This window comes from Charadrius vociferus, unplaced genomic scaffold (genome assembly GCF_000708025.1).
Source record: "Charadrius vociferus isolate BGI_N301 unplaced genomic scaffold, ASM70802v2 scaffold49, whole genome shotgun sequence".
Taxonomy (NCBI): domain Eukaryota; kingdom Metazoa; phylum Chordata; class Aves; order Charadriiformes; family Charadriidae; genus Charadrius; species Charadrius vociferus.
Window position 1 is genome coordinate 741,083 of NW_009661375.1, and position 18,255 is coordinate 759,337.

An 18,255-nucleotide genomic window follows, 5' to 3' on the forward strand; every position below is an offset into this window, starting at 1 on the left:
TATCTCCTGAAGCACAACGTTTAGGAATCTTTGAGGTCACTTATTTCAGTTCACTCTGTCAGAGAGTCTATTCCAAGAAATAATCAGGTTTCATACACAAATGAGTTTCCAGTGAAAGAGTTTTCCAGAAGGTCAGAAACTCAGCTATCAGAAACTCTGATAGTTGCAAACCTTCACGTATAGCCATCAAATGTGTACAGTTAGTTTACGCTCTTTCTTCTAGTGCCAAATTAGCCTCAACAACCATGTTTCTATCACATGAAATTGTCAAGCGACTTTTAACACATTTAGATGAATTATTTAAAAAACAAACAGACAAAACAAAACCCAACAACAGTAGTGTAGAAGCCGAGTTTCCAGTCTTAGACTCTTTGGTTTTCTCTCCTCTTCAAACTGCCTTCAGACTCCTGTGCTAGCCAGAGGAGCACCTTCAGCACCCACGCCAGGTCTCCCCATTTCTGTGTGCACAGAGGCACCGCTGGCACTGGCCGGGCAGGGGGTGAGTGGGGGTAAGGGAGGCGCTGACTCAGGGAACTCAAACTGATCAGTCTAACAGCTTCCTGTTGGGAGAGAGTGTGCTTAAAAAAACTGAAGCAGTGCCCACATGTCAACTCCTCCAGTGGTTTTCAATTCGCAACCTTTCTATTTTGGTGCTAACTAAGGTACTGTCGTGAAAATTTTGCAGATAAAACTAGTATGGTATACAAGGTGATATGAGTTTGGGGTTCCATGGGTTTTATAGCATGTATTTAAATCCATATGCCACGTTCAACCTGCTGTTGTTCTCACGTGCCGGTTGGTGGCAGAGGCTGGACTCGGTGCTGCACGCTAAGGAGGGGGCTCGACACTGCCCTGGCACCGCATCCTGCACGGTTGCGGAGGTGCTGAGCTGGCAAGTGAGTGTATGGGGCTACTGATGTTACAGAAATACTTCCCCTGGGTGTCCTTCCTGGACTGTGATGTGGTACAATGGTTGTGTAGGAGGTTTGGGAATAAAAGACCCCAATTAGCAACTCATGAAGAATGTTACCTTTGTGCAAATCAATAATATAAAGAAAAACTTGCAGAATCATCCAGAACTTTTGTTTCTTTTTTAAAACGCACCCTTTTGTTAGCAATCTAATGATTTAATCTGTAATACTCCAAGGGATTGAAGCAGTAAGGAAACAAAACAGATCTGAAGTCTGTGCTGCATCTCTTCAGCACATGAAACATGTTATTTGAGATGCAGCACAAGCAAAACTGGTGTATTGGACCAATATCCTGCTGGAAGAACCAACTGCCACCTTTTAACCACCCCTACACACAAGCGAATTAGACTGTTCCATTCGTTTGTTCGCTTTTTATATTATCTAGTATTCAGTGGTTAATGGATCAGCAAGCTTGGGAGGATGCCCTTTATTTCTGTTAATTGTGCTTACGCACAATAGCCAGTTGAGTCTGGCAGTAAACATATACCAGCCTTACACTTCATTCCTGGATGGATATTGTAAATGTCTCCCTAAATCCTCTGTACAATTTGTTAGCAACTGCATCCATACCAGCTGGTATACGCAGAGCCGATGTGAGGACAGCTTCTCTGTCACAGAACAAAACTATTTATTTCCTTGCAATTCCAGCAGATGCAACTGCATTTTATGGGAACCCGGTGAGTACATTAATTGGGCTTTCCCAGCCTTCCCAAACGAACGCTGCTGCCTACACAATTACAGTCCACGATGCTCAGTACCAAGACAAACGTACTGCAGAGCACGGCTGGCTCCTAACCTGTGTCTACAGAAAAGCGAGCGCTGGTCAGTACCTTTGCTCCACACTGGTTCATCACCATCAGTATAGCAAAAAAGAGAATTAGAGAGGAAACTGCTCATCCGCCTCCCGCTGCTCTCGCACAGAGCGATGCTGCAGGGATGGTCTGTCCTGCAGCTTTCCAGCAGCATTGGGCTTGTCCTTTCCAAGCACCCCAGAAATGCATCCCTCTTTGGTATGGCTTCTGGGTGGAATGGCCACTACGCAGTGAAACAGACATGCCCTGCTAATCGTCTCGCTTTTTGTAACGTCTCCTGTCACCAGGTCACTTTTAGGACTGCACAATTCCTCATTATTTTCTATCAGAATTACTCCAGAAGCCCCCTCAAAACTGCAAGGAGGGGAATGTCCTTGATATTTAGAAAGGGAAAAGGGTATTAAAAGTGGGAATCCGTTGCTTATAGGGTAGTAAGCTTGTTCCCTGCAAGTGTATGGGAATTTGGGTGCAAAGTGAGCACCTACCTTGGGTCAAAGGAACTTCATCCTAGCAGACAGCCGGTAGACATTGCCTGGTGCCAGAAAAAAAAAACTCCCTGTAATTTTGGAAAGACTCTGGACCAAAACCAGAGGACTCTGATAGATACAGCTGTCATCCCCTGAACACAACTGAGCAAAACAGGCAATAGGGACTATACCACTCTTGCATCTATGAGACAAAACAAGAGCGAAGAGCAGAAAATGAGCAAAGAGAATATGAGGATTGGGATCTGCTTGCTTTATGGACCTGAACAAAGAGCTGTCAGGACCTCGAGCACGCAGCGTTTGGCTGCCCATGCTCGAGGCCAGCCCTGACATGGTGCATCTGCAGCCTGAGATCACACTGCTGGGAACCAGCTGGGTGAGAAAGAGCTTTAAATCACTCCAGCTCTCTCTTAACATTGATTTGCTTTGCCGTGTTCCCTTAACCCTTCCACCTACTTGTCTGTCTCACCCCAGGTTTATACTGTGGTGTGCGGGGAAAGCCTTTGCCGCAATCATCACCACCAGGAGTTTGGTAAACCGGGGGAAAAAAGATGGTGAAAAACTAAAGAAGATGCTGCTTGTTGGTCAGACTCACTCTAGGCACTGAACCAGCAGGCTCTCTCGTTGAGACTGCCTCATGTTTACTGTTAACAACACCTTTTCAGCTGATTGAAAACCGACAAACTCTGTTCTTCTGCCTGTAATTTTCACCGCTTTTCTTTGCCCCCAGTTGAGTCCTTGCCCTGCACATTTTAATAGTTTTAATGCTTCAGAGTTTCAGAGTATGAATTAACATTTTGGAGTCCTGGAGTCAGAGGCATATTTCTGCCCCTGAAATGGAGTTATATGGAGAAAATAGAGAATGAATAAGTAATTGTTAAAATTGAATTTGACTAAAAGTCTGATGTAAATAAATTTTGGATCAGACCCACTGAAACAATATAAAGGGGGGCGGGGGGATTAACAGAGAACTACAGCTCTGACATTTCCTAATTTCTCAGTGCCAGACATGGTTGCCAGTGATGGTTTGTTGCTGTAGGTTTACTCTATTCTTCATCACCTTTTCCATTGCCACATGGAGAGCTGTATATACAAGTAGATCCTTGTGCCCTCCCAACCTTTCTTCCAGAGCTGGTGGTGGCACACTATTTTCCATAGGCTGCAATCCAGTAAAAAATAGGTTTCTTAATTTTCTTAGTTTCAATTATTTCATTACATTATTTTTCTATAGACACATAAGGACAACAAGGTGATATTCCTAACTGGCAACGATACACTTCTAAACTAGGTTAAAAGCTTTCCCCTGTCTTTTAGACTGCCAGGCACTGGATAAGAAATTGTCTCTTGGAATTCCAAATGTCTGAGTTTTAACCAAAGACACAGCTGGTCACACATCGTTTGCACTTAAGGCCCATCCACATCAGGTTTTTTACAGGGGAAAGGGCAGTGTGGGAATAGCATACCCATCCTGAAATCATCCACGGGGTTAAAAAACAACTCTGAACTGAGAGTGGTTTTATTTAAAAAAACAAAACACAGAAAAAAAGAGTTAAAGAAAACAAACACCTGGCCCCTACGGGCACGGCACTGAACGCAGTGCTCCTGCCCTGCCGAGCAGGACAAGGCGCACCAGCCAGCAGGAGTTCGCCCTGTGCCTCACCCGCCATGGGAAAGCCTCTGCAGCAGAGACTGACATCACAGCTGTTTGCTTGGAGCATCCTGTCCGAGGGCTGCTAAATCAGGTTCTCACCCCCAGCGATAACTTGATCCCTGAGTAACAAACCTGGACCGGGGGAAGGAGGGGTGGGAGGCTGGTGCTGAACAGCATGGGAAGGGCTGTCAGCCCTTCCACGATGCAATCACTTAATTGCGTCTTTTTCTTACAAAGGAAAATACCCTCACTTTATACACTCCCTTGACATTGTAATAACCATTTTTCCACCTTTGAAGTATTCACAGCCCTTTTATCTGCATCATCACAAGAAAACAGAGTATTAAACCAGAGAGACATTTGTTCCCTCATACCTCTCAGTGGGGGTAACCGATGGGAAACCTCTCGGTAGAAACACGTACTCTCAAATATGTTGTCAGTCCATATTCTTTATTCTCACATGAGTAACAGTGTGCTTCGGACTCTCTGGTCTGTTGTATATGGAACTCTGAATAAAATCAGTTTAAAATCATGGAAACCTGAGAGAGTATCTCAGCTACAGAAGAAAGTAGAGGAGCCAGGATTAAAGATATGCTGAAGGCCACTGTGAATCTTCCACTGCCATCAGGGGATATTACCTTGCTGGTTTTAAGTCTGTCATACTGATGTCTTTTTTGCTAAAAGGCTCTTTTTAAAAGTTGTTCTGCAATGGCACTACCAGAACGAATCTTGTTCACCACAGCAGAAGGTCTGTGCAATTAAAGGTGGTAGGAGAGCGCCGACCCATCGCAAATGTGAGACAGGCACTTTGCTGTGCCTATCTTTTCCCGTTGAACAAATCCTTATCTTATGTTATGCCAAAAAAAAAAAAAAAAAGATGTGCCTCTGGTGTATTGTGTTTGCTGCTTCATCATTTATTTTCTATGCTACAACAGAAGCACTTCTCCCTTCCTAAACAACAGCTGTTGCAGTAAGGATTGCTTATGTATAAGATATTATACCATGGTGCTTACCACTCACTTCTTGCCTACCTGTCCCCTAACACAAATTTATCCTCTTTCTGTCTTTGTCATACACAGGAAATTTGTAGCTCTAATTTTTTCTCATATGCTTGTTTTTCTCAGCTGTGACAGTTCTTCATCTGTTTTTGTGGGGCTTTTTTACTTGAACTTCATAAGCTACTAAATTGGCACACTCTTGTATTGTGATTTAATTCTCTGTGTCAAGGCTGTCACCTTTATAAATATTTCTCATAAGTTTTATGGATCAGTGTGTCAGCAGATTACTAGGAAGAAGAAGAGGAGTAAATTTTGTCTTAGGGTAAATTGTTGAATAGCATTGTAACCATTAGGGGTATAACAGGTTATGACTGTATACTTGCACCCAGTACCATCTGGAGGTTGTCCAAGGGATGGTGCATTATGTTAGGTGCCGTACAAACACAAACCTCAGTGGGTTATTTTAAAATGAGATGGAGCAAATGAAGTTGGAGGCTGCCACTGGGAAAAGGGTAGAGAAATACTGGGGGAGGAAGGGAGATGCAACAGAAAAAGCACATCCTAAAGGGCACGAAACAGAGTTAAGGCAAACTTTTTATATGATCTGCTAGATGTTTTAAGCAGAGAAAGAGTGGGAACTGGTGGTGGAGGAGAGGAGAAGCCAGAGAAGGACAGCAGGAAAGCAAAGGCATGGGGTGGAGCGAGAGGCAGTCTACTGGCTGGGGAGTGTACACATCCCAGTAAGAAGTCTCACCAGAAAGCAGCAGCCCCAGTTATCTGAATTGCCAAGCATGCTCCTGCTGGTGCTGCCCCAGAAGATGGGTTTGGAGAGGGAGAAGCTCTTGCCGGGGAAGGGAACTGCTGTGAGGGTACCCAGAAGCAGCGTGGTGGGGACCCTGCCCTGGGGCGCTGGGACTGGGAGGTCAGAGACATGTCCTGGGGAGGGCATGACCCCGAGGAGCCACGGGGTGTAGATGAGGATGTGCACGAGATGCATGAGGACAGCTTTCAGCCACCTCTCTGAACCTTCAGCAGGCTCTACTGCACACCAGAAAAAAAATAAACCCACAAACCCATAGCACAAAGGATCTGCAGGAAGGGTGTATCCCAACACACGGACGTCCACACCAGAGACTTTTCTTTGCTGCTTGGCAGCTTTCATTGAGTGCCAATGATTCAGCTGATCTGCTTGTTCTGATAATATCTCTAAAAGTGAAAACGGTCTTGGAAATGGTAAATAAAACTTCATTATCATGACAGATAATGCGTTAAAGTGTAACAACTTTTTTTTTATTAGATTCATAGATGGTAAAATGAGGGTCATCCATCCAAATCCACTTTGATAGATACTGGGCCCTACGCCGGCTCCGTTTTAGCATTCTGGTGCAGTGATGATGAAAGCTGATTGAGATTTGGATGAGCTGAGCATGTTTCACTTTTTATGAAGCCCTACCAGCTGAGTTTACAGTGACTGCACACAGAGCAGCACTCAAACTCTAAATGTGCGGCAGACCCAGGAGATGGATAAATGGATAGATAGATCCTTACCTGATAGACCTCATCGGGGAGCAATGCTGATGGGCAAAGAACGCCAATTGAGAAGGCAATTGAACGGAAAAGTGTCAGATTTCACTATCACTGATAGGACAGTTACCTACTTGCAAGAAGGGTCTTTTCGATAAGATGAGGAAAATACCCTTCTCCTGAGCACAGGGGCAGGGGTGGAGGTCCCAGGGGAGCAGGGTCAGGACCAGCAATGCCCCCTGGTGCCTTCAGCCCCCAACACCTCTTTCCTGTTGCATATTTTAATTGTGTAAATGTTAACCTACAGAACCACGTTCCCCTGTTGGGGTTCAATGTCTTACAAATCTTTCTTTATGAAGAGGAACAACCTGAAGAGGGGAGTCTCCAGCCTGGGGGTAGGACATGTGCTGGCATCCCGCACGCTGCTGAGGGCCACAAAGCATTCAGGTGCTGCGCTCCTTTGCCACTGATTGTGACTCCAAATGAAAAGCAAAGGATGCTGATACTAAAATGTTGCAAAAACGTGGTATCTGAAACAGCATTTGGTATTTTTTTACATCTTAGGTATTTACTGCTCATGGAAGGAACTGCGAGTCGGTTAATTATGTGGATATTCCTAATTATGGCTGAGGATAACACCAAGAACAATTGAAATAAAATTACTGTAAATTTAAATCAAAAACTTCTCCATGTTTGAAATGATTAAAAGGCCGCATGTAAATATCACTATGTTTTGATTCATTTTCCCATGAAATTTTAGTTAAAACATTTTCTCTAGCAGGAGATGTTAATAACAACACCAGGAAATTGAACATCAAGGTTTAACTCAGAGGCAATAAATCAACATATAAAAAAGGTTAAGGGTTGCACATTATGAAAACATTTCCAAAGATAATTACAAGTTAGAGGCATGTGTTGATTGAGTGGGAAATCTTATCATATAGACAAGGGTGGATTCACAATGAAGATAATCAGGTAAAGCACTACTCAGTGATTTCAAAAAGAAAAAGTCTGTTGAATACCCAAAATAATTACCACAGTGTGTCTGCAGAGTGGTACAATATACCCAGAGTTAACCAACAAATCTTCCTCCAAATCGAGCCGATGTGCAAAAGCAGCCCATGACGGGAATGCATCAAGCTGTCACTCACCACCACCTTCTGCTTCGGGATGCTCTGTGCCAAGATCCGCGGCTCTCGGGCTGAAACTGGAGGATGATGTGTAGTGTTTCACATAAATCTGGATGTACCAGCCCAGGCTCTGGCTCCATATGCCCATTTGCAATGAAATCATTGAGCCAAGGACATGCCTGGGAGGACAGAGCTCAACCCTTGAAGTTTTGGAATATTTTTTTCCAGTGGGAAGAATCTGTTTGATTGCAGCTATAAACCTGCTGTTTATGGCTACATATTGCCGGCGTTCAACACGTAAGAACAAGAGAAAAGAAAATGTGACAGCAGAGTGAATCATTTGAAGAAAACCCAGCACCTTTCTCTCTTGATTCAAGGCTGCATTGCAGAGAGATGAAATCAGCACTGGAGAACTCAGACCTTCTAATGATGCACAGAGAATGGGATGTGAGCTAATCCATTACAGCCTGCCCCCTACTAGCAGAATTTGCAACAGCCTGAAGCAGGTATAATTTAGTTATCACTTAGTCTAAAGCAGTTGGCCAAATTCAAACACAGTTGTTACCAGCAGGTATGCTTTAATTTTGCAATGTGCAAACTGCTTTAATGACTTTCCCCTTCTCTCTGTTTTGTCCAACTTCCAGGAACAAGAATTTCCGCCGCCTGGATGGCTTTGCCTTGCCAGGTACTCCAGTTTCAATGTGGAGAAAGAAAAGAGAAAACTCTTGTGTCCAACACAAAAGACACTTTCAAGACAATTGCATCTTTAGAGAGTTTAAATGTTCTCTCTGTGTGCTCCAGACCTGCGCCAGGTTGCCAAAGGGGCTGATGGAGACAAGGACCACGCGCTGCACAGAACTGGGACCCTGTGCCTCAGGGGCTTAGGAACTCACCTGGGAAAAGGGTCGATGTGAGAAAAGGGGAGCAAGGCAGCACCGTGCTCTGCTGCTTGGGGGGGAGGATGCCTGCCAGCGAGAATGAAGTCCTGCCGTCTGCTCTCCAACCCCAGAGCTGACCCATGAAAGACACTGAGGCGCAAAAGTGCATCCAAAGAAGAACAACAAAGCTAGTGAGGGGTCTGGAGCACACGTCTTATGAGGAATGACTGAGGGAACTGGGGTTGTTGAGCCTGGAGAAAAGGAGGCTGAGGGGAGACCTTAGCACTCTCTACAGCTCCCCGAAAGGAGGGTGTAAGGAGGTGGGAGTCAGTGTCTTCTCCCAAGTAACAAGCGATAGGACAAGAGGAAATGGCCTGAAGTTGCACCAGGGGAGGTTTAGGATGGATATTAGGAAAAAATTTCTTCATGGAAAGGGTTGTCAGGCACTGGAACAAGCTGCCCAGGGCAATGGTGGAGTCACCATCCCTGGAGGGATTTAAAAGATGTGTAGATGTGGTGCTGAGGGACGTGGGTTAGTGGTGGACTTCGCAGTGTTAGGTTAACGGTTGGATTCCATCATCTTAAAGGTTCCTTCCAACCTAGAGGATTCTGTGATTCTATGTAAGTGAGAAACATGCAGAATGGTGCTGGAGAAGAGGCTGAAAGTCAGGGGTGTCCCATCATGGCGATTCCCAGCCCTGCACTCTTGTCCCCACAGTGATGCTGCCTGCGATGGAGGCACAGGACACAGCCCGTGGCACAGCCTGGGAAGCAGGAGCCTGGGAGCCATGGCCTGGGGCGCTCTGCCCTGCCCTGGGGCCGGGCTGCAGGCAGGGCAGGCTGCGGGGGCAGGAGAAGTGCTGCAGCCTGGGGCAGGGAAGCACCGGGAGAGGATGGGGAAGCACTAGGAGAGGACAGGGAGTTGGTCCATGGGAAGGCTGACCCGCTTCTGAGTCATCTGCAGCCGAGTTCTGGGTAAAGCAAGGGGTTTTTTTCCTTCCTTGCTATGACATGCAGCAACAATTTTTATTTTTTTTTAACTCTGCTCATTATACTGCTCTTTAATCCTGTTAAATTTTGTTTAATACTTGTCTATATTAACTGCTGATGTCACGATTCTGAAATTATTAGGAACAAAAGTGATCTTTTGGGTCATTTTCCCAAACTTAGGTGCTAATAAAGTCATTATGAAAGACAACTTTCAGGAAGTAATGTTTAGCCACATTTAAAAGACAACTAAGCGCTGGCAAACCATTCCAGTCACCTCATTAAGTCTGAATAGATATGAGAATTTAATATTAATTTCATTTTCATATATCCAAATTAGAAGGCAGCAGAGAAGAAAACAACATAATCTGATTAAACAAATTAGAATCACGCTGCTAAAATTGCCCTTCAGTATTTATTTATTTTTAACTGCGGTAGCTTAAAAAAAATCTGAAAAACAAATTCCCCCAAATGTTACCTAACATCTAATTACCAGCCGCTCCTCCCCAGGAAGCACCCAGCTGTCAGGGCATTGAGAGGCTGGAAAGCAGATATTCCAGCCTAGGTTTCTGAACCTGCCTGTGATTTTTTGTTTTGATCCTGCTCCAGACTCAGGATGAGGCAGTGAAAGGGAGGCAGAAGACGGATGTCTGCTCTCCTCTCCTCTCCACCCACTGTCCTGCGTGGAGATGGCTGTTGCACCACGCCAGGACAGCAAGGGGGGAGCTGCCTTGCTGCGAGATGTACACAGCAGCCCTGCACATCTGAAAGGACTGTGCCTGGTCACCCCTGGCACCGCGCACATCTAGCCACCCTCTCTAGTCCTTTAGCCCTGATGAAGCTATTTCCTCCGTGGCCATACCCCACACTCTGGAAGGTGCCCGGACCCCGGCTGCAGGCAGTCGGGCAGCAAAATAGGAGATGGTCCCACGGGATTGACGTCAGAAGCTTGTTAGGGAGCTTGTTATCAGCAGGGCACTTCTGCGGTTTGCTGTGTCTGAGGTCTGCCCGCCTGGACATGGCGAGGGTGAACCAGCAGTGACTTCCTTGCACATGTCCCTGTGCAAAACCTGTGTCAGGGCACCTAATTAACTGCTGCGAGGAACAGACTTTCAGAGTGAAAATAGGAAAATATCCCAGTTTGGTACACACAGTTCATTCTTTTGTTGGTCTTTTCAATGAAAAGACTCGAAGTCCCCATGAAGCCAATGCCCACAGAGCAGTCCCCTGACCCTGTGGCAGTTTCTCAGTTGCAAACCCACCCAAGTGCCCAGTAGTGAGTCTGCCCCACCCCAGGATGGGTCCTCGCAGCGGCTGTCTGTGGGACCAAGGATGTCCTCAGCCTCGAGGCACTGGCCCAGGGTGCCCCGAGAAGCTGTGGCTGCCCCATCCCTGGAGGTGTCCAAGGCCAGGTTGGACGGGGCTTGGGGCAACCTGGGCTGGGGGGAGGTGTCCCTGCCCAGGGCAGGGGGGTGAAACTGGATTATCTCAAAGGTCCCTTCCAACTCTGACCATTCTATGATTCTGTGTTAGCAATATTTTTATTATTAATTTGATTAACATTAGTATTGCTTAGTTGATTTGTTATTGGTTTATTAAGTTTTGGTAATAAAATAGTTGAATCAAACAAAAATTTTATGAATTTCTAAATTTTATAATATTTTATTATCGATGTTGTATTTTATTACAAATCAGGTTATCTTAAATTGTATTTATTATATTCAAATCATTGCATCATATACTAAATGCATTTAAAAATGTCCATCTGGCAGTCATTTTAAATGCAACTCACTGCGCAACATAAGCTTTGTCTTTATTGCAGAGGCTTGATGTTGGACCAATTTTCTTCAGTATTTTATCAATAACATGGAAGAAAGCAAAATTATTTCCAACAAAAGGACGAGGGCGAGTCAGCCAGATAAAACAAGGTAGAGAGCTTGGTAGTCACAGCTGACTTGGACACCATTTACTGCTCCCAGTGTGACATACAGCCTCCCCTGTTGTTAGAATAATAAACAGAAAAGAAGAGTAGAGGGGAATTTTATTAGCATAAGAGGTATTAATAAGGTCAATTTTTATATTAAACCGTGAAAAACAAGAAGTTGTTCAGAAAAGGGCTGCCACCATGACTGTAGGTTTGGAAAACCTGCCTTTCAAGGAGAGCAGTCGTTTCCCTGAGACTTGGTTTGTAGGTTGTCAGGTGGACCCAACATGGCTAGCAATGTGGAGAAGGGCTTCCACCGCGGAGGTGTTTAAGCATCAGGCTGTTTTTACTCAGGGTCTAGTAGAGTCTCTGATACCTGAAGTCTTTACAACGAGGCTGGGACTACTCTCTGAAAAAGGTGTGCTTATAGGCAGCGCATAGGAATTAGCAGGGAAAGTTCCCTGGCTCTCACTGCACGATGACAAACCAGTGCCATTTGGTCATTAAAATGTCTTCTGGTTTGGTTTCTCTCAGCCATGTCAGTTTTATGTTCCTTGTCTACACTGAAGCAAACCCTGCTCCAATGAATCACCCCAGAGCCTCCGAACCTCTCCCACGACCCCTCGGGTGAAGTCACAACTTCAAAGAAAATTAAGATTTTTTTTTTCCTCTGGCTCCATGTCCCTCGTCCTCCTTTGTGAAAGGCCTGAGCTCCTGAACGCACATCTAGAATTTTACTAGAATCCCACGAATCCTCCAGACTTTCCTGCCTTGCTCTTCCCACCTTTGCAGCATTTGGCAATTTTCTCTCCTCACCTGCCAATTTAAAGCTCATCTGAACAACACAGGTGACAGTTATAAAAGAAGATTTTTTTTCTCTGTGAAAGAAGAGGCCAAAAGTGAGAACAGTGATCTGCCTGGAAGACTACTGCAAAATCTTAATTAACGTGCCGAAGGGGCAGGCAAGAGAGTGCTATTTCAGCAAAAGTGCGAGGACCCGGCACAGTTACAACAGCTCTGCCATACAGCTGAAGTTGCAGCTGTAAAAAGGAGCGGTGAGCTGTGCTAGAAGAAAATTCCCCCCAAAAAATCAAACTATGGAAGCAGGAATTCTAACAATACACAAGAAAATACACCATCAAGTAATATTAAAAATCATAGAATCATAGAATGGTTTAGTTTGGAAGGGACCTTGAAGATCATCGAGTTCCACCCCCCTGCCATGGGCAGGGACACCTCCCACCAGCCCAGGTTGCCCAAGGCCACCTCCAGCCTGGCCTTGAACACCTCCAGGGATGGGGCCTCAACAACCTCTCTGGGCAACCTGTGCCAGTGCCTCACCACCCTTAAAGTGAAAAACTTCTTCCTAATGTTTAATCTAAACCTGCCCTCTTCCAGTTTAAAGCCATTCCCCCTCGTCCTGTCACTACATGCCCCAGTAAAAAGTCCCTCCCCAGCTCTCCTGTAGCCCCTTTAGGGACTGGAAGGCCACAATAAGATCTCCCCGGAGCCTTCTCTTCTCCAGGCTGAACAGCCCCAACTCTCTCAGCCTCTCCTCATGGGAGAGGTGCTCCAGCCCTCGGATCATCCTCGTGGCCTCCTCTGGACACGCTCCAGCAGGTCCATGTCCTTCTTATGTTGGGGACTCCAGAGCTGGACGCAGTACTCCAGGTGGGGTCGCACGAGAGTGGAGTAGAGGGGCAGAGAATAAAAGAAGAAATAGTAAGGAAAGTCACATATTACAGTGGGCTTTATGGGCAATAAGCTGTCCTGTGTAGGTGCAAATCTATCATGTTTAAACATGGATAGCAGTCTCAAAATTTTGGGTTATGTTGACACAACTATCTTTAAGATTATAGTGGACCATGACCCATTCATAATGAAGGTCTATTATATACTGTATATATAAATTACATTATTATACGTGATTTCATGCCATTTTCAGGGCATTTAATTTCAACCTGAGCTTATGATGCTTTCCCAGAAAAATCACCTGTCTGTGCCAGTAGGGATGGAGAGCTGCACGGGAGGAGCCAAGTGTTCAAGCCATGCCCAGCCCAGGCCAGGGACCAGCATCCAAAGCTGTGGACCAACACATCCGTGGGGCACCTCCTATCAACACCACCTCCATTTTCCCTTGCTAGGTGCTGGTGAGCGCCTTGAAGTCGAGCTCAGTCTCAGTGGCCAGGTGCCGATGGGACAGAGAGCTAACCTGGCAACCCATGGAGTTTCCAGGAGGCCATGTAAGCTGCTCAGCTCACCTGAGGACAGGCCCCGTGCCAGAGCCAGCTCCAAGGGCTGGGGAATGCATGGCTGGGATTAGGGGCATGGTGAGACCCTCATACCGTGCCAGCCCAAAGATGGATCGGGTTAAATAAATGATGACCCTATGGCATGGGTCACTGAGAGCTTAGTAATCACTCTTTTCTTGAAATATTCCCCAAGTCCTGGAGGCAGCAATCTGGATCAACAACATGGAAGTTCAAATTCTGGAGCCCCTTTTGTTGTCCAATACCAGACACCATCAATCTGATAAATATAATATCAAAGATCTGGTGTGCTTCACACCATTTGGGCTATAACACTAAACTATATGGCTTGCCACAGAAATCTGAGCAGTGCCAAGTAATACTGGAGCCCATGCTGCTCTAACACCAGAAGAATTTGAAAACCAAAATGATTTGCTTTGCATAGGAAGGGTAGCTCAGTTAATGAGGTTTGAACAGCCTGGCAGGGTCAAAGCTAAAAGTAGACTTAGATGGAGCCTATAGATAGCCTAAAGGATTTTAAATGTGTTAAAGAAACTAGGTGCAGAACCCCATCCCTGAGCACCAACCAGAAGGTAAACAAGCACTGTCATAGAGAAATAACAAGGGAAATGTTTTCTGGGTTCACGTGAGACAGGTATCGGCCGCTCCCCCTTCCACAGAAGGGCTCCGATCCCCCTGTGGTGCACGCAGGAGAGCAGTGCTGCAGGCGCTGCAGGTGCTGGCTTTACACTGCAGTTTTTCAGGAAATATATTTCTTTTCCATACGCAAGGTGCATCGGGACATCTGAGCCAGCAGTTAAACCACATTCCTTAAACCCTGCCTGTCCCCCAAGCTAATTATTATATTATAATTTATACTAATTCCATTATTGCTCTTCTTCCTCTCCCAGAAGAGCACGCAGTTTTTGGGGCTGGTAGCAGAGCTTCGGTCTATCTTGGCGTAGCGATGAGGGCTGTCCCACGGGAGAGCTCAGCCATGGGCACTGCCTCAAGTTAAGCGAGGAGAATACGGGTAGATCTTCGGGTTCTGGAAGAAATACTGCTCAATGAAATCACTCAGTACAACATGTTGGGTGTGTTCAAATGCTCCCATTCTTAATACTTAAAAGCAATATTGCAAAATTGACAGAAATCCACTGGGAAAAAAAAAAAAAGCAGCAGCCTTCAGTTCTTGAGGGATGACTAAGAGGACTGGTAATAAATTATAGCTGGAAGAGATCAAGGTTACAGAACTTATAAATGTGAATATTTAACTAAATTTCCTGGGCATACAGCTAAAAAGGGAAAACAAACCAGAAAAAAGGAACGCAAGAGAGGACACCTCACTGGAGGGCTGACATAACTGGAGTGAGACATTAAGTGAAACACAGAAATACAGTGGTTCTCCTGAACAGGCCAGATCCCAGAATGAAATAACTCTTGCCCTAGGGAGTTTCCTGAATCAGTAGATGATAAGCCCAAACCAAGCAAAGGCCATCAGCATTCAGACCGACAGTTCTGCAGCTGCGACGGGCAGTGCCTGGAGCTTCGGGGAGGGTGGAAATCAACTCTCCTGCGCTGTCGTCTGTCGGGGTCATCGCCTCTGCTCAAATGGACACCATCATCCCAGCGTTCACTTAAACTCACGTTCTCACTGCTAATGCTTCTCAGCTTTCTGCAGGAAGGATATCTGGGGCAATAAAGCTCAGCCTCCAACTTTCATGTGTCTCAGGTGTGGCTAGGAAAAACATGGCCCTTTTAACCAAAATCCCCCAAAGTTATGATATTAAATATTCTTACATGGCTGTGAACTATTTAAAGACATATTTTGATGACACAGAACAAAGGTTTATGGCCCTTGATATTTTTCTTATTTTTTTTTCTCTATAGAAAAGTTCCAAAAATGTTCCAGGTAGCACTTAACACCTGCTGTAATAATTTGCTTGAATGGACGTCACATTTCTGTAGGTGGCCTCTTGGCCTCTCTAAAATAATCCCTGCCAAAAAAAAAAAAAAAAGAAGTTCTATCTCAAATGAGACAGCCTGTGCGGTGAGCTCCTGCGGCTGGATGCTCTAGCACCACCTGCTCTTCATGGGGCTGGTCCGACAAAGCCCCAGCCTGTTTTCACTCGGCCTTCCTCCTCACCTCGTTTTTTTGTTGGCGAGAAAGGGTACTTTTCACACTCAGACCCCCTTGGAGGGTGGCTGAGTGTGACTCAGTCCTTCGTCAGGACTTGTGAACGCTGAGGGAAGGGCGTTGATGTACATGAGGCTGCCTGGTGGCACCAACACCACCGTTGTCTGAGCAAACAAGAGCAGGCTGCAGGTCCCTGAGCTGCTCCTCCCAGGCGGGCAGCCCCGGCCCAGCCAGCGCCATGTACCATTTGTCACCCCATTGTTTCTATTGCAATTAATGGTAATCAAGCGCTCCTCACAGCTGCCGCACAATGCGGTGCGTGCATGCCGGGCAGGCTGCAGCTCCAGGAGATAACGGAGGGGACGGGACCTGCCGTGGCCCCCGCAGAAGGCAAGGCAAGTCCTGCTCTCCCGGCTGCATCCACAGATTTAGAAATTATCCCCTTTCCTGCTTCTGGCCTGCAGGTACCTTCAGCAGAGGTGATTCGGTTTCTCAACAGGCAAAACAAAGGATTGCTGGCTGACGAAGAATTAGCAGAAGTCGGGGAGAGGAGGTGTTAATGGGGATCTGTATTCACGTTTTTAATCTGGCCAGTGGACTTCCTTATTCTCTCTTTAGAGCTTTAAGTTCACCCCCACATTTGCAGTGGGAATACAGTACAAGAAAAAAAAAAAAGAAAAAAAAAAAAAAAGACTTGTTTTAAAATATTAGATTTCTCATGGAGAAGATGTGGCCTGATCGGATTACATTTTAAAATGAGAGACAGAAAACTTCCAGTCACAAACCCCAGAAAAGCCACCTGTCGTTTCTGAAAAGTCAGCATTAGGTTTAGAAAAACACCCACAATTTCTTACAAATTGTGCTCTTTTTTGCAAACAACATCTGTAAGATAAATCTTATTTGACTGCTGCGTGGTTGCATTGCTAGAAATGATGGAAGGTCAGGAGAAAGTGTGCCCTCCCTCTGCAGAGAAAGAGGATAACACCAGTCTGCTAAATCAGCTGTTGTGGAAACATTTGTTATTTTGTTTATTGTAAGTGATTTATCATTTTATTCTTCCATTTTGTTGTTCAATCACAGGTTAAATATTCATCCAGTCGATGTTGTCTTATTCATTTAAAAGACACTACGTCAAAGCTGACCTTCCATTTAAGATTCTTTCTCTTTCTCTTTCAAGAGCCTTTATATTAAGATTAGTGAAAAGTATAACTTAGCACATACGCAGTGGAAGTAGGCAACTGTCCCTGAAAGAAGGTGACCCACAGTGGCCGAGTAACTTCTTTGCAGTGTAAACAGTGCTATAATGCTAGAGGAGAGAAGCATCTATTAAATTCTTAAAGGAATTCTTATAGGAGAGAAGCATCTATTAAAACCTAGGTTAGTAAATATTATCCTGCCTTAAACCTTGAGGTTAGCTTTCATAGAATCATAGACAATTTTGGTTGGAAGGGACCTTTAAGATCATTGAGTCCAACCATTAACCCAGCACTGCCAAACCCACCACTAACCCACGTCCCTCAGCACCACATCTATCCAGCTTCTAAATCCCTCCAGGGATGGTGACTCCACCACTTCCCTGGGCAGCCTGTTCCAGTGTTTGACAACCCTTTTGGTGAAGAAATTTTTCCTAATATCCAATCTAAACCTCCCCTGGCACAACTTGAGGCTGTTTCCTCTTTCCTGTCACCTGTTACTGGCAGAAGAGACGGACCTCCCTCGCTATGTGTTCCCCCTATGCTTTCCTTGCATGGAGGGATTTCCACAAGCAAAAATTTCTTTCAGCGTTTGGCTTAGCCTTGCTATGCATTCCCCCCTGCTCACGCAGTGATGTGTTTGTGGGCAGCGGGGTGGTTTGGTGCCTGTCCTGCAGCCCCAGTGCTCAGCCCCGTCCCAGTGGTGGTGCCCGGCTCGGGGCTGAAGGAGATGCCAGTCCCACCACCCCTCCCTGGCTGGGCAAGCGCAGTAGCACCTGCGCCTCGGTGGCTATCTGCCCTGTGGACTGCCTTTGAGTGTCTCTGTTATTAAAGTGTTATGCATTTAAAATCTAATAACTCTTACTCCCCTTTGTTTAAACCTCTCTTGGGCAGCCCCACGTTTTCACAAACACACACACACACACACACACACCCCCAACCTGTTTCCTCTCTCTTTCTATGAGCAGTGGAAAGTGTTGTACAAAGCTTGTGACAAATGCGCGGGATGCAGGATCACCTCTCATCTTGCTGACATCATTTTCTGTGTGTTCCTGGGGAGGGGGAGAAGGGATCCAGACTCCCTGTCTCCTGGTCCCCAGGCAGGCGCTCTGACCACTGCGGGCTCTGCATCTGCTGGTGGCACTTGGCACACCTGCGCAAAGTCCTGCCCAAGTGTCCTGGTTTGAGGTAAAACAGAACCAATTTTGGTCAGTAACTTCGCTTCTTAGCTGGGCCTCTCTAACAACTGAAATTAACAGCACATTGTGCAGACAATGTTCACTCTCTCAGGGTGATAAGACCCATGTTTATAGCTG